Source organism: Camellia sinensis, chromosome 8, assembly GCF_055761805.1.
Source record: "Camellia sinensis isolate YWXY chromosome 8, ASM5576180v1, whole genome shotgun sequence".
In the NCBI taxonomy this organism is placed as follows: domain Eukaryota; kingdom Viridiplantae; phylum Streptophyta; class Magnoliopsida; order Ericales; family Theaceae; genus Camellia; species Camellia sinensis.
Window position 1 is genome coordinate 94377668 of NC_138968.1, and position 16406 is coordinate 94394073.

Here is a 16406-nt window from a genome sequence, read left to right on the forward strand (position 1 = left end):
AAACTTGGATTTGAAAGCACCCAAATTGATCCAAAGATATTGAATTGAGCACAAATCAATAAATTCACTACTCTTGGAATATATATATATATATATATAGTAAACCAAAATTAGCACACACATCTCAACTTGGCGAAAAGCACCGCTGGTAGTGCTTTTCAAGGCAGATCAACTCTTTATTTGTTACATCATTCAAACCACAAAGAAATAACTCCAAATACCAGATATGCTCATAAAATAGCAAGAGATACACACACATGCACACTCAAAAAGGATTTAGAATAAGAAGAAAAGGAGGAAGAAGAAGAAGAAGAAGAAAAAGAAGAAGAAGAAGAATAACAACAACAAACAAACCTAATCCAAAAAACACACCAGATTTTATCTATGAATAAAATTTTGGGACCTACGACCATTTGGAGGTCTGAGAAACAAGTATCAAAAAAAGAAAAAGAAAACAAGTACTGGTATAAATCCATTCAAGAAACAGACACTAGACCTCGCTATAATAATGTGACACACAAGAGGTGAGGAATTACCTACTATTTGCTATAACTTGGCTTTCCAAGAACTGCTATATATCCCAGAGGCTGCATCAGATACCATTATTCTTCTTAAGATCACAAGCAATTTCGACCAACAAACTCCAAAGAAAGCTTTGTTCACAAGGACAACGTTAGCCAATCTTATCACACTTTCTATCTTGGGGCAACAGACTAATCATCAGAAGATGATCCATGAAATTATCCCTATACCTTTGAACCATCTAATTTAGGTACCGAACCACAACAAGAACTAAATATCGAAGAAGAACAAATGGAATGTTACTTATCAAACAGAAAAGCATATGAATAAAATGGGAATGCTAGTTGCATGATATGATGATTAGTAGTAACTTTACCTGGAAAAATAGTCTTTGTGCCACCAGTCAAAATCACTCAAATAACATTTCAGCCACCAGCCCTAAAAAATTACCAGGTATAGGAATGCCCCTAAAAAGAATCTCCTAGTATTTATTAAACATTCCCACAAAAAACCTTTACTCCACCATCCACACACGAAGATTGTAATTTCAAGCCCTTTGAATGATTCCACCCAATTCCACACTGATGCCATAGTAAAGAATCCTGAGGAATGTGCTAGCCAAGAACAAGAATCATCAACTAATGCATTTAGATTAGGTGCATTTTGCAGCAAATCATACCATTTTACTTTGCAGAATTCCAACCTTATATAGAGTAAGTATGATGAGGTAAATATTCCTTTGTAATTGTCTATTCAAATAATGTTGTATTCTTACAATTTTACTGTAACGACCCCAAAATCCGTATTAGAGATTACCTTTACGGCCTATTGTGTTAATGCATTTTGATTTATTGATATGTGTTCAAATTGAGGAATTATTTGTTGAGCCACGACTGTAAAATTGAAATTACCGACCTTTACGGGTTCAGAAATCAAAATTGAGTACTTGGGTATTTTAATGGGAATTTTTAGAACTATTGGGGAAAATTAATTGGAAATCTATTTTGTCTGACTCGTTAATGCATGTTTAGGTGGTTAACTTTATACTGCAAATTGAAGGCCCTAGAGGCTTCAGAAACCAGAATAGGGGACATATTTATGATCAGCACAATTTTTAGAGTCACCTGGGAACTGTAATTGAAATTTAATTTTTCACGATTCGTAAGGGCGTGTTTGGCTATTCCTATTGTTGAAAGCTTAGGTGTTGGTTATATATATATATGGTTATGCTATGTGAGTGGTGAACTTATCATTTGGAAGTCAAATAAAATATTTGGGGGAGAGAGAAGAGAACCGTGAGAGAGAGGGAAGGAAGAAGAGGAAAGCTCCTCTAATCAACACTCATGGGGTTTTGAAGATGCTTGAAGGGGGTGAAGAAATAAAAAGAAGATCATCCATGGGAAGCTTGGGAGGAATTGGAGAAAGCTAGGAGAAAGACAAGGATGGAACTAGGGTATGATCATCTATCTCGAATCCTTATGTTTGAGACATCAATTTCATGAAATCATGATAATAAGGGAAGCTTTGAACCCATTTGAGTTAGGGTTTTATGTATACATATTGATGGAACCTTGATTTCCTTAGAATTTCTTGATTGAAGAAGTATAGGCATTATATTTGTGTATTTTGAGGTTATGATGGTTGATGGAGAATAATATTGTGAAATTGGTCATGTATTAAAGGGTTTTGGACTTTGATTTACATGTAATTAGGGTTTGATTTTGAAAATGAAAAGCCCCAAAGTTTCAGCCATTTTCGGACAGCAATCTGCCCAGAGCCGCACGTGCGGCCCTGTTTCCCGCACGTGCGGGAGACAGCTTTGTCCAGCCATCTTTGAATGAGCATATCTTTTGCCTCGGGGCTCCGTTTTGAGTGATTCTTGAGCCTAAAATCAATCCCCGGAAGTCTAGTTTTCAATGGAAGTGGTCTCACTCCCAAATTCTAAATACAAAAATAGTTATGCCCAAATTAGTGACGACTGTTCACTTTCTGTCAACTAATTTTATACCATTTCTTCACCTAAACCATTTTCCATTGATTTCTCCTGTTTCTGTGACATGGAGTATAACTTATTAAGAAATAATGAGCTTGGTACCACCATGGCTAATTAAGTGAATGATCAAAGAGAATAAGCAAATGATCGAGTATAATCTCACATTATGTGTTGTGCACTGTACTTGTAGGTCGAGACGAGAACATCGTCCTATTACCACCGGGAACTGATCACTGTGAGTAGTAGTTCTGCAATCGTACGTTTACTTACCGTAAATAATTCTTATTGTTAACGCACTGTTCTTTGTAAGCATTTATGTTGTTTAGGGATCGGTGAGAACATTAAAAGATTATGTGCACTTCGGTATGACGCTGAAACTACTCTACATTCTGATTATGGTTAATGATTATCCTTAATGTATAATAACCTGTAAATTACCTATAACTCCGCACAAGAATTATTAATATTATGCAACTGGTTGGCAAGAAGGGATTATGAATATAAACCCCGCTTAATGGGAACATGACATTTTGAACGTCCTATCCTGGACTTCTACAGCCTTATTTAGTTCGATACATGTTTTATGACATAGACATCTGCCTAAAATGGATTAACGAAATGAAAATCGAACAGAACCATGGGTTTCCTTATATGTCAAAGAATGGAATATCAATAACATTGTTATATGACTCACGTTATGGTGCGACTTGTTCTATTCCCATGAATAGTACTGTAACGACACATGTGTTTCTGTAAATAATTATTATTAATACTTTGTTATATGTAAGATGACTATGGCTACATGTAATGAATCATAAAGGGAAATTTATGTGCACCATTGTGAACGGTATTTGTATGAACTTGGCATTATTATGTTATGTTTATTCACTTCTTTTATGCTATGACATAATATGAATTGTTCAGTCTTCAAGAACTATTGATTCCTAGTACGAAACTAAGTGCTGCAATACGAACCACCTCTTGAGTCCATACATACAAGAGCTGGGCTTAGAGCCAATTTGGTCCCTTTATGGGTCACCCGGTTATGTGAAATTATGAAAGATATAAATTGTGAAGATATGAAAGGAATAACTTGTTAACTTATGAAAGATATAAATTGTGAAGATATGAAAGGTAGAATTTGTGAACTTATGAGGCCGAGGGCCACTTTGTGAATTTGTGAACTTATGAGGCCGAGGGCCACCTTGTGAATTTGTGAACTTATGAGGCCGAGGGCCACTTTGTGAATTTGTGAACTTATGAGGCCGAGGGCCAACTTGTGAATTTTGAAATTATGAGGCCGAGGGCCAACTTGTGAATTCTGAAATTATGAGGCCGAGGGCCAACTTGTGAAGTATGAATCTGTAACTTGTGAAATTATGAATCACAAAGGCCGAGGGCCAATTTGTGAAGCTATGCATCTAAGTTAAGCCAAGGGCTAATTTGTGAATGTGTGAACCCATCAGACCAAGGGCCAACCTATGAAGTTATGAACTGACAAGACTGTCCTGAAATGTGTACAGAATCAGACTAACCACAGGATTTTTGCATTTACTTATCTAATTAGAGAAATGTGTACATTGTACGTAAATTAAGTTAATCTTTAAATTGTTTATGTACTACTGTTCACTGAGCTTGACTCACTTTGTCTTATGTCTGTTTCTATAGGCACTCCACCTGGAGGTCAGTTTTAACCCATGGCATCCGTGCCTCTTTTGTCAACCTCAGAGTATCCAGGCACTTAAGTGAAGGCCGCCCTTTTTGCTAAACTTTTGATTTACACTCTGATTGTTTGCTTAAGGTTGATGTATATATAATTCCTTTGCCTGTCCATGCTGTTTTACGCCCAATTCTAAGGGCTGGGTCTGTATATATATATATATATAGCTGTACACAGCTAACTCTCTGGTGCACGTCACCGTATCTTTATTTGCCTTATGTTCTGTCTGTGATCCTGGCATGATAGTGGTCGCTCAATGGATGCAGTTTTTTTTATTTATGTTAATTTATATTGGTAAATGCTTCCGTTCAGGCCCCATATGATAGGTATACCAGGTTATGCGTCCGTTTCTGTGTAGGTCATGGCCAAACTTTTAGGGGCAAGTTTAGGGCGTGACAAGTGGTATCAGAGCACATGTTGCTATCTCACACACGAGTCCATTGAGCCTTAGGGTGTCTAGAAAAGACTTAGGCATCATGCATGACATTTTGAATGAAAATGGAAAAATTGATAGCAACGTTAAATGTACTCTGTTAACGCTAACGATTATAGCCCATGTCCGTTATATATTCTTTGTGTATATTGTGAATGATTGTTATGTAGAACATAATAAGACATGCAGATGCGATTAAATCAACAAAATTACACTGCAGAAGCGTGGTAAGGGTTCGAGCTGATCGGTAAGACCATCCATTTGTCAATGATTAAATAAGATGTAAGGTATCGATTGTTATTTGTGGATTGGAAGTTACTTACCATCTGTTTAGGTGATGTGATTAAACTCTAAGTATAGAATATTTCTAAGACTAAAGAAAATGATATAGTCCTCTTTGCCACAACAATGTTTAGATCTGTGATTTGAGCAATTACTACACATGAATATTTTGATAAAATGTGTTTGTGTGCTAACTGAAATTGTGCTGAGTACGATTGGCTGTAAGAAGAAGTTAGGCATATGATGACCCCTGTTAGAATTGTGTAATTTTTTTATGGAAACCTGCGATCTGGAATCTGTAATTTGAAATTTGAAGTTGAAATCTGAAAGCTAACTCTGTTATCTGTAATCTATTTTGTTATGTGTAAACTGTACTCCGTAATCAGGATTTTTTTATAAAGAATGGTTGAACAACATGGAGGACCTTACCCACATTACGTGTCTGTTTACATGAGACTTGTAACAAGATAGACAGTTATGGACTACTTCGAGATCAAACTAAATGATTGATAAACGGATAAGTTACTGTAAGAATTAAAAATTCTGTTTCTGTATACTAATGACTTAAGATTGAGAAATCATTTCTGTGATATACTTCTGCGTAAATGTGCAAATGTTAGATATTGCAATTGTTCTGCACGGCACTGTGAACTAAAAAAAAAAATTAAATAAAATAAATAAATAAATAAAAAAAAAGAGTGGGCATGGGCATATTCTATATTGATGGTGAGTTAACGGTATGTACTGGACATTTACCTCCTCCGGTGTACTTATATTGATTTGTATAATATGTGCGACGTGATTCCGAATTGATTTCTTATTTTATTAAACTGATCTGGCTAAGTGTTCTAACTCTGATATTAAGTGGTCAAATTATTTCGTCGCTAAATTGTTGAATTTCAAGCCAATATGGAATCTGGATGGATGTGAATATTGTAAACTTAAGGAAATCTATGACCTTATGGTTATGACTGATTAATCAAGCATGATTTTGAATTTGATTTTTGACTTTGTTTTGAGTGGCTCCCTTTGCTCAAAATAATGGTTGTTATAGTTGTATGTAATGTTCGATTGAATTTATGACGGTATGACCAAGTATCTACAATGGTATGTTTGCGTGAATTTATAACACTATAGATTATTTACTTTGGTATAGTCATAACTACTTGATTTCTCCTTGTGTTACTGTATTTAGAAGTAATACTGTGAAGAATTAACGATATTGATTGGGATTTTTCTTCCCATCGTTCTGATCTTGTTACGAATTAGTATATATGGTTTTAAATCCATATAACGAAATGATTTTGTTGTGTTTTCGGAAATGGAAAATACAAAGAACAATTGTGAAGCTAGAGACTACATGCCTGTACGACTTATTCATGTTTATTGAAATGATGTACAGCTTGGATTACCAGCTTATCACTAAGTGACTTCTATTATAGGAATTACCAAGTGCTGAGATTTGTATACGAACTATTAATGCCCGTTAACCATAAAGGTTTGAGCCGCATTTGATTTTACTAATAATTTACCCTGAACATGTAATTCCTTGATATGGGATTTGAGCTGTTCTTTGGAGTCTGTTAGAAATTTGATTTGAACTGATAATTTATAACTGGTACGACGGAAGTCACCAAGTCGTTGATTTAGAACATATGTGTTATTCTAGATTTAATTGTTGTAAGAAGCATATGCCTTTGAAACGTGAGTATGTAGTAATGTCTCCTTAACCTTTGAGGAATTATGATAATGGGGGTTGTTGTGAACCTAAAGAATTTGAATTATGTTTAATAGCTTATGAGTTGCATGCAATCAAATACTCGAATGAATTCATTTCCGTGAGTAATAAATTGAAATGTACAAGATTCATGAATAATGAGATGATGTTTTGATGATATTAAGTATTTTTATTAATTGGGTTACCAATTAGATAGTAAAGATGAATTACTTGTGACTCTTGGAGCAAACTCCATTGAAATTGACTAAATAGGATTGTGAATTGTTAAATAATTGAGAAATGTTGTGTACCCAAGACGAAACTGGACTTGTGGCAGGGTGAATCAAGTTTGGAGGACCAAACTTTTTAAGGTGGGGAGGATGTAACGACCCCAAAATCCGTATTAGAGATTACCTTTACGGCCTATTGTGTTAATGCATTTTGATTTATTGATATGTGTTCAAATTGAGGAATTATTTGTTGAGCCACGACTGTAAAATTGAAATTACCGACCTTTACGGGTTCAGAAATCAAAATTGAGTACTTGGGTATTTTAATGGGAATTTTTAGAACTATTGGGGAAAATTAATTGGAAATCTATTTTGTCTGACTCGTTAATGCATGTTTAGGTGGTTAACTTTATACTGCAAATTGAAGGCCCTAGAGGCTTCAGAAACCAGAACAGGGGACATATTTATGATCAGCACAATTTTTAGAGTCACCTGGGAACTGTAATTGAAATTTAATTTTTCGCGATTCGTAAGGGCGTGTTTGGCTATTCCTATTGTTGAAAGCTTAGGTGTTGGTTATATATATATATATATGGTTATGCTATGTGAGTGGTGAACTTATCATTTGGAAGTCAAATAAAATATTTGGGGGAGAGAGAAGAGAACCGTGAGAGAGAGGGAAGGAAGAAGAGGAAAGCTCCTCTAATCAACACTCATGGGGTTTTGAAGATGCTTGAAGGGGGTGAAGAAAGAAAAAGAAGATCATCCATGGGAAGCTTGGGAGGAATTGGAGAAAGCTAGGAGAAAGACAAGGATGGAACTAGGGTATGATCATCTATCTCGAATCCTTATGTTTGAGACATCAATTTCATGAAATCATGATAATAAGGGAAGCTTTGAACCCATTTGAGTTAGGGTTTTATGTATACATATTGATGGAACCTTGATTTCCTTAGAATTTCTTGATTGAAGAAGTATAGGCATTATATTTGTGTATTTTGAGGTTATGATGGTTGATGGAGAATAATATTGTGAAATTGGTCATGTATTAAAGGGTTTTGGACTTTGATTTACATGTAATTAGGGTTTGATTTTGAAAATGAAAAGCCCCAAAGTTTCAGCCATTTTCGGACAGCAATCTGCCCAGAGCCGCACGTGCGGCCCTGTTTCCCGCACGTGCGGGAGACAGCTTTGTCCAGCCATCTTTGAATGAGCATATCTTTTGCCTCGGGGCTCCGTTTTGAGTGATTCTTGAGCCTAAAATCAATCCCCGGAAGTCTAGTTTTCAATGGAAGTGGTCTCACTCCCAAATTCTAAATACAAAAATAGTTATGCCCAAATTAGTGACGACTGTTCACTTTCTGTCAACTAATTTTATACCATTTCTTCACCTAAACCATTTTCCATTGATTTCTCCTGTTTCTGTGACATGGAGTATAACTTATTAAGAAATAATGAGCTTGGTACCACCATGGCTAATTAAGTGAATGATCAAAGAGAATAAGTAAATGATCGAGTATAATCTCACATTATGTGTTGTGCACTGTACTTGTAGGTCGAGACGAGAACATCGTCCTATTACCACCGGGAACTGATCACTGTGAGTAGTAGTTCTGCAATCGTACGTTTACTTACCGTAAATAATTCTTATTGTTAACGCACTGTTCTTTGTAAGCATTTATGTTGTTTAGGGATCGGTGAGAACATTAAAAGATTATGTGCACTTCGGTATGACGCTGAAACTACTCTACATTCTGATTATGGTTAATGATTATCCTTAATGTATAATAACCTGTAAATTACCTATAACTCCGCACAAGAATTATTAATATTATGCAACTGGTTGGCAAGAAGGGATTATGAATATAAACCCCGCTTAATGGGAACATGACATTTTGAACGTCCTATCCTGGACTCCTACAGCCTTATTTAGTTCGATACATGTTTTATGACATAGACATCTGCCTAAAATGGATTAACGAAATGAAAATCGAACAGAACCATGGGTTTCCTTATATGTCAAAGAATGGAATATCAATAACATTGTTATATGACTCACGTTATGGTGCGACTTGTTCTATTCCCATGAATAGTACTGTAACGACACATGTGTTTCTGTAAATAATTATTATTAATACTTTGTTATATGTAAGATGACTATGGCTACATGTAATGAATCATAAAGGGAAATTTATGTGCACCATTGTGAACGGTATTTGTATGAACTTGGCATTATTATGTTATGTTTATTCACTTCTTTTATGCTATGACATAATATGAATTGTTCAGTCTTCAAGAACTATTGATTCCTAGTACGAAACTAAGTGCTGCAATACGAACCACCTCTTGAGTCCATACATACAAGAGCTGGGCTTAGAGCCAATTTGGTCCCTTTATGGGTCACCCGGTTATGTGAAATTATGAAAGATATAAATTGTGAAGATATGAAAGGAATAACTTGTTAACTTATGAAAGATATAAATTGTGAAGATATGAAAGGTAGAATTTGTGAACTTATGAGGCCGAGGGCCACTTTGTGAATTTGTGAACTTATGAGGCCGAGGGCCACCTTGTGAATTTGTGAACTTATGAGGCCGAGGGCCACTTTGTGAATTTGTGAACTTATGAGGCCGAGGGCCAACTTGTGAATTTTGAAATTATGAGGCCGAGGGCCAACTTGTGAATTCTGAAATTATGAGGCCGAGGGCCAACTTGTGAAGTATGAATCTGTAACTTGTGAAATTATGAATCACAAAGGCCGAGGGCCAATTTGTGAAGCTATGCATCTAAGTTAAGCCAAGGGCTAATTTGTGAATGTGTGAACCCATCAGACCAAGGGCCAACCTATGAAGTTATGAACTGACAAGACTGTCCTGAAATGTGTACAGAATCAGACTAACCACAGGATTTTTGCATTTACTTATCTAATTAGAGAAATGTGTACATTGTACGTAAATTAAGTTAATCTTTAAATTGTTTATGTACTACTGTTCACTGAGCTTGACTCACTTTGTCTTATGTCTGTTTCTATAGGCACTCCACCTGGAGGTCAGTTTTAACCCATGGCATCCGTGCCTCTTTTGTCAACCTCAGAGTATCCAGGCACTTAAGTGAAGGCCGCCCTTTTTGCTAAACTTTTGATTTACACTCTGATTGTTTGCTTAAGGTTGATGTATATATAATTCCTTTGCCTGTCCATGCTGTTTTACGCCCAATTCTAAGGGCTGGGTCTGTATATATATATATATATATAGCTGTACACAGCTAACTCTCTGGTGCACGTCACCGTATCTTTATTTGCCTTATGTTCTGTCTGTGATCCTGGCATGATAGTGGTCGCTCAATGGATGCAGTTTTTTTTATTTATGTTAATTTATATTGGTAAATGCTTCCGTTCAGGCCCCATATGATATGTATACCAGGTTATGCGTCCGTTTCTGTGTAGGTCATGGCCAAACTTTTAGGGGCAAGTTTAGGGCGTGACAAGTGGTATCAGAGCACATGTTGCTATCTCACACACGAGTCCATTGAGCCTTAGGGTGTCTAGAAAAGACTTAGGCATCATGCATGACATTTTGAATGAAAATGGAAAAATTGATAGCAACGTTAAATGTACTCTGTTAACGCTAACGATTATAGCCCATGTCCGTTATATATTCTTTGTGTATATTGTGAATGATTGTTATGTAGAACATAATAAGACATGCAGATGCGATTAAATCAACAAAATTACACTGCAGAAGCGTGGTAAGGGTTCGAGCTGATCGGTAAGATCATCCATTTGTCAATGATTAAATAAGATGTAAGGTATCGATTGTTATTTGTGGATTGGAAGTTACTTACCATCTGTTTAGGTGATGTGATTAAACTCTAAGTATAGAATATTTCTAAGACTAAAGAAAATGATATAGTCCTCTTTGCCACAACAATGTTTAGATCTGTGATTTGAGCAATTACTACACATGAATATTTTGATAAAATGTGTTTGTGTGCTAACTGAAATTGTGCTGAGTACGATTGGCTGTAAGAAGAAGTTAGGCATATGATGACCCCTGTTAGAATTGTGTAATTTTTTTATGGAAACCTGCGATCTGGAATCTGTAATTTGAAATTTGAAGTTGAAATCTGAAAGCTAACTCTGTTATCTGTAATCTATTTTGTTATGTGTAAACTGTACTCCGTAATCAGGATTTTTTTATAAAGAATGGTTGAACAACATGGAGGACCTTACCCACATTACGTGTCTATTTACATGAGACTTGTAACAAGATAGACAGTTATGGACTACTTCGAGATCAAACTAAATGATTGATAAACGGATAAGTTACTGTAAGAATTAAAAATTCTGTTTCTGTATACTAATGACTTAAGATTGAGAAATCATTTCTGTGATATACTTCTGCGTAAATGTGCAAATGTTAGATATTGCAATTGTTCTGCACGGCACTGTGAACTAAAAAAAAAAATTAAATAAAATAAATAAATAAATAAAAAAAAAAGAGTGGGCATGGGCATATTCTATATTGATGGTGAGTTAACGGTATGTACTGGACATTTACCTCCTCCGGTGTACTTATATTGATTTGTATAATATGTGCGACGTGATTCCGAATTGATTTCTTATTTTATTAAACTGATCTGGCTAAGTGTTCTAACTCTGATATTAAGTGGTCAAATTATTTCGTCACTAAATTGTTGAATTTCAAGCCAATATGGAATCTGGATGGATGTGAATACTGTAAACTTAAGGAAATCTATGACCTTATGGTTATGACTGATTAATCAAGCATGATTTTGAATTTGATTTTTGACTTTGTTTTGAGTGGCTCCCTTTGCTCAAAATAATGGTTGTTATAGTTGTATGTAATGTTCGATTGAATTTATGACGGTATGACCAAGTATCTACAATGGTATGTTTGCGTGAATTTATAACACTATAGATTATTTACTTTGGTATAGTCATAACTACTTGATTTCTCCTTGTGTTACTGTATTTAGAAGTAATACTGTGAAGAATTAACGATGTTGATTGGGATTTTTCTTCCCATCGTTCTGATCTTGTTACGAATTAGTATATATGGTTTTAAATCCATATAACGAAATGATTTTGTTGTGTTTTCGGAAATGGAAAATACAAAGAACAATTGTGAAGCTAGAGACTACATGCCTATACGACTTATTCATGTTTATTGAAATGATGTACAGCTTGGATTACCAGCTTATCACTAAGTGACTTCTATTATAGGAATTACCAAGTGCTGAGATTTGTATACGAACTATTAATGCCCGTTAACCATAAAGGTTTGAGCCGCATTTGATTTTACTAATAATTTACCCTGAACATGTAATTCCTTGATATGGGATTTGAGCTGTTCTTTGGAGTCTGTTAGAAATTTGATTTGAACTGATAATTTATAACTGGTACGACGGAAGTCACCAAGTCGTTGATTTAGAACATATGTGTTATTCTAGATTTAATTGTTGTAAGAAGCATATGCCTTTGAAACGTGAGTATGTAGTAATGTCTCCTTAACCTTTGAGGAATTATGATAATGGGGGTTGTTGTGAACCTAAAGAATTTGAATTATGTTTAATAGCTTATGAGTTGCATGCAATCAAATACTCGAATGAATTCATTTCCGTGAGTAATAAATTGAAATGTACAAGATTCATGAATAATGAGATGATGTTTTGATGATATTAAGTATTTTTATTAATTGGGTTACCAATTAGATAGTAAAGATGAATTACTTGTGACTCTTGGAGCAAACTCCATTGAAATTGACTAAATAGGATTGTGAATTGTTAAATAATTGAGAAATGTTGTGTACCCAAGACGAAACTGGACTTGTGGCAGGGTGAATCAAGTTTGGAGGACCAAACTTTTTAAGGTGGGGAGGATGTAACGACCCCAAAATCCGTATTAGAGATTACCTTTACGGCCTATTGTGTTAATGCATTTTGATTTATTGATATGTGTTCAAATTGAGGAATTATTTGTTGAGCCACGACTGTAAAATTGAAATTACCGACCTTTACGGGTTCAGAAATCAAAATTGAGTACTTGGGTATTTTAATGGGAATTTTTAGAACTATTGGGGAAAATTAATTGGAAATCTATTTTGTCTGACTCGTTAATGCATGTTTAGGTGGTTAACTTTATACTGCAAATTGAAGGCCCTAGAGGCTTCAGAAACCAGAACAGGGGACATATTTATGATCAGCACAATTTTTAGAGTCACCTGGGAACTGTAATTGAAATTTAATTTTTCGCGATTCGTAAGGGCGTGTTTGGCTATTCCTATTGTTGAAAGCTTAGGTGTTGGTTATATATATATATATATGGTTATGCTATGTGAGTGGTGAACTTATCATTTGGAAGTCAAATAAAATATTTGGGGGAGAGAGAAGAGAACCGTGAGAGAGAGGGAAGGAAGAAGAGGAAAGCTCCTCTAATCAACACTCATGGGGTTTTGAAGATGCTTGAAGGGGGTGAAGAAAGAAAAAGAAGATCATCCATGGGAAGCTTGGGAGGAATTGGAGAAAGCTAGGAGAAAGACAAGGATGGAACTAGGGTATGATCATCTATCTCGAATCCTTATGTTTGAGACATCAATTTCATGAAATCATGATAATAAGGGAAGCTTTGAACCCATTTGAGTTAGGGTTTTATGTATACATATTGATGGAACCTTGATTTCCTTAGAATTTCTTGATTGAAGAAGTATAGGCATTATATTTGTGTATTTTGAGGTTATGATGGTTGATGGAGAATAATATTGTGAAATTGGTCATGTATTAAAGGGTTTTGGACTTTGATTTACATGTAATTAGGGTTTGATTTTGAAAATGAAAAGCCCCAAAGTTTCAGCCATTTTCGGACAGCAATCTGCCCAGAGCCGCACGTGCGGCCCTGTTTCCCGCACGTGCGGGAGACAGCTTTGTCCAGCCATCTTTGAATGAGCATATCTTTTGCCTCGGGGCTCCGTTTTGAGTGATTCTTGAGCCTAAAATCAATCCCCGGAAGTCTAGTTTTCAATGGAAGTGGTCTCACTCCCAAATTCTAAATACAAAAATAGTTATGCCCAAATTAGTGACGACTGTTCACTTTCTGTCAACTAATTTTATACCATTTCTTCACCTAAACCATTTTCCATTGATTTCTCCTGTTTCTGTGACATGGAGTATAACTTATTAAGAAATAATGAGCTTGGTACCACCATGGCTAATTAAGTGAATGATCAAAGAGAATAAGTAAATGATCGAGTATAATCTCACATTATGTGTTGTGCACTGTACTTGTAGGTCGAGACGAGAACATCGTCCTATTACCACCGGGAACTGATCACTGTGAGTAGTAGTTCTGCAATCGTACGTTTACTTACCGTAAATAATTCTTATTGTTAACGTACTGTTCTTTGTAAGCATTTATGTTGTTTAGGGATCGGTGAGAACATTAAAAGATTATGTGCACTTCGGTATGACGCTGAAACTACTCTACATTCTGATTATGGTTAATGATTATCCTTAATGTATAATAACCTGTAAATTACCTATAACTCCGCACAAGAATTATTAATATTATGCAACTGGTTGGCAAGAAGGGATTATGAATATAAACCCCGCTTAATGGGAACATGACATTTTGAACGTCCTATCCTGGACTCCTACAGCCTTATTTAGTTCGATACATGTTTTATGACATAGACATCTGCCTAAAATGGATTAACGAAATGAAAATCGAACAGAACCATGGGTTTCCTTATATGTCAAAGAATGGAATATCAATAACATTGTTATATGACTCACGTTATGGTGCGACTTGTTCTATTCCCATGAATAGTACTGTAACGACACATGTGTTTCTGTAAATAATTATTATTAATACTTTGTTATATGTAAGATGACTATGGCTACATGTAATGAATCATAAAGGGAAATTTATGTGCACCATTGTGAACGGTATTTGTATGAACTTGGCATTATTATGTTATGTTTATTCACTTCTTTTATGCTATGACATAATATGAATTGTTCAGTCTTCAAGAACTATTGATTCCTAGTACGAAACTAAGTGCTGCAATACGAACCACCTCTTGAGTCCATACATACAAGAGCTGGGCTTAGAGCCAATTTGGTCCCTTTATGGGTCACCCGGTTATGTGAAATTATGAAAGATATAAATTGTGAAGATATGAAAGGAATAACTTGTTAACTTATGAAAGATATAAATTGTGAAGATATGAAAGGTAGAATTTGTGAACTTATGAGGCCGAGGGCCACTTTGTGAATTTGTGAACTTATGAGGCCGAGGGCCACCTTGTGAATTTGTGAACTTATGAGGCCGAGGGCCACTTTGTGAATTTGTGAACTTATGAGGCCGAGGGCCAACTTGTGAATTTTGAAATTATGAGGCCGAGGGCCAACTTGTGAATTCTGAAATTATGAGGCCGAGGGCCAACTTGTGAAGTATGAATCTGTAACTTGTGAAATTATGAATCACAAAGGCCGAGGGCCAATTTGTGAAGCTATGCATCTAAGTTAAGCCAAGGGCTAATTTGTGAATGTGTGAACCCATCAGACCAAGGGCCAACCTATGAAGTTATGAACTGACAAGACTGTCCTGAAATGTGTACAGAATCAGACTAACCACAGGATTTTTGCATTTACTTATCTAATTAGAGAAATGTGTACATTGTACGTAAATTAAGTTAATCTTTAAATTGTTTATGTACTACTGTTCACTGAGCTTGACTCACTTTGTCTTATGTCTGTTTCTGTAGGCACTCCACCTGGAGGTCAGTTTTAACCCATGGCATCCGTGCCTCTTTTGTCAACCTCAGAGTATCCAGGCACTTAAGTGAAGGCCGCCCTTTTTGCTAAACTTTTGATTTACACTCTGATTGTTTGCTTAAGGTTGATGTATATATAATTCCTTTGCCTGTCCATGCTGTTTTACGCCCAATTCTAAGGGCTGGGTCTGTATATATATATATAGCTATACACAGCTAACTCTCTGGTGCACGTCACCGTATCTTTATTTGCCTTATGTTCTGTCTGTGATCCTGGCATGATAGTGGTCGCTCAATGGATGCAGTTTTTTTTATTTATGTTAATTTATATTGGTAAATGCTTCCGTTCAGGCCCCATATGATATGTATACCAGGTTATGCGTCCGTTTCTGTGTAGGTCATGCCCAAACTTTTAGGGGCAAGTTTAGGGCGTGACATTTACTTTTTTTATTAGGATGCATGCAGAGGAGTTTAAGCATTTGGATAGGCGTTTCTTGAGGGATGCTGTATTACTACAATCTAGACAAATGAATATGTTTTTGTCAATGTTGAAAGAGAAGATCAATTCTTGTGGTGGTTAGGTGTCAAACACATTGAAATGGCTTGCAACTAGCCTAAGAAATAATGCAATGTCATACTTAGGTTATGTCATTAATGGGCATCGCTTTCATACAACCAATGTTGAGAGGGCTACATAAAATAATGGTGTTTCCATTG

The 16406-nt window shown here is 35.7% G+C and overlaps 3 long non-coding RNA genes across 3 annotated transcripts; all 3 read left to right on the top strand.

Moving 5' to 3' along the window:
- The first annotated feature begins 1691 nt into the window (after positions 1 to 1691).
- On the top strand, positions 1692 to 4350 carry LOC145796631 (uncharacterized). Its single transcript, XR_014337115.1, has 3 exons — positions 1692 to 1975; positions 2706 to 2750; positions 4184 to 4350. It is a non-coding gene; the product is annotated as an uncharacterized LOC145796631 (long non-coding RNA).
- Positions 4351 to 6881: 2531 nt separating this feature from the next.
- LOC145796632 (uncharacterized) lies at positions 6882 to 10102 on the top strand. Its single transcript, XR_014337116.1, has 3 exons — positions 6882 to 7722; positions 8453 to 8497; positions 9931 to 10102. It is a non-coding gene; the product is annotated as an uncharacterized LOC145796632 (long non-coding RNA).
- Positions 10103 to 12631: 2529 nt separating this feature from the next.
- LOC114257392 (uncharacterized) lies at positions 12632 to 15853 on the top strand. Its single transcript, XR_014337117.1, has 3 exons — positions 12632 to 13472; positions 14203 to 14247; positions 15681 to 15853. It is a non-coding gene; the product is annotated as an uncharacterized LOC114257392 (long non-coding RNA).
- Positions 15854 to 16406: the final 553 nt, after the last annotated feature.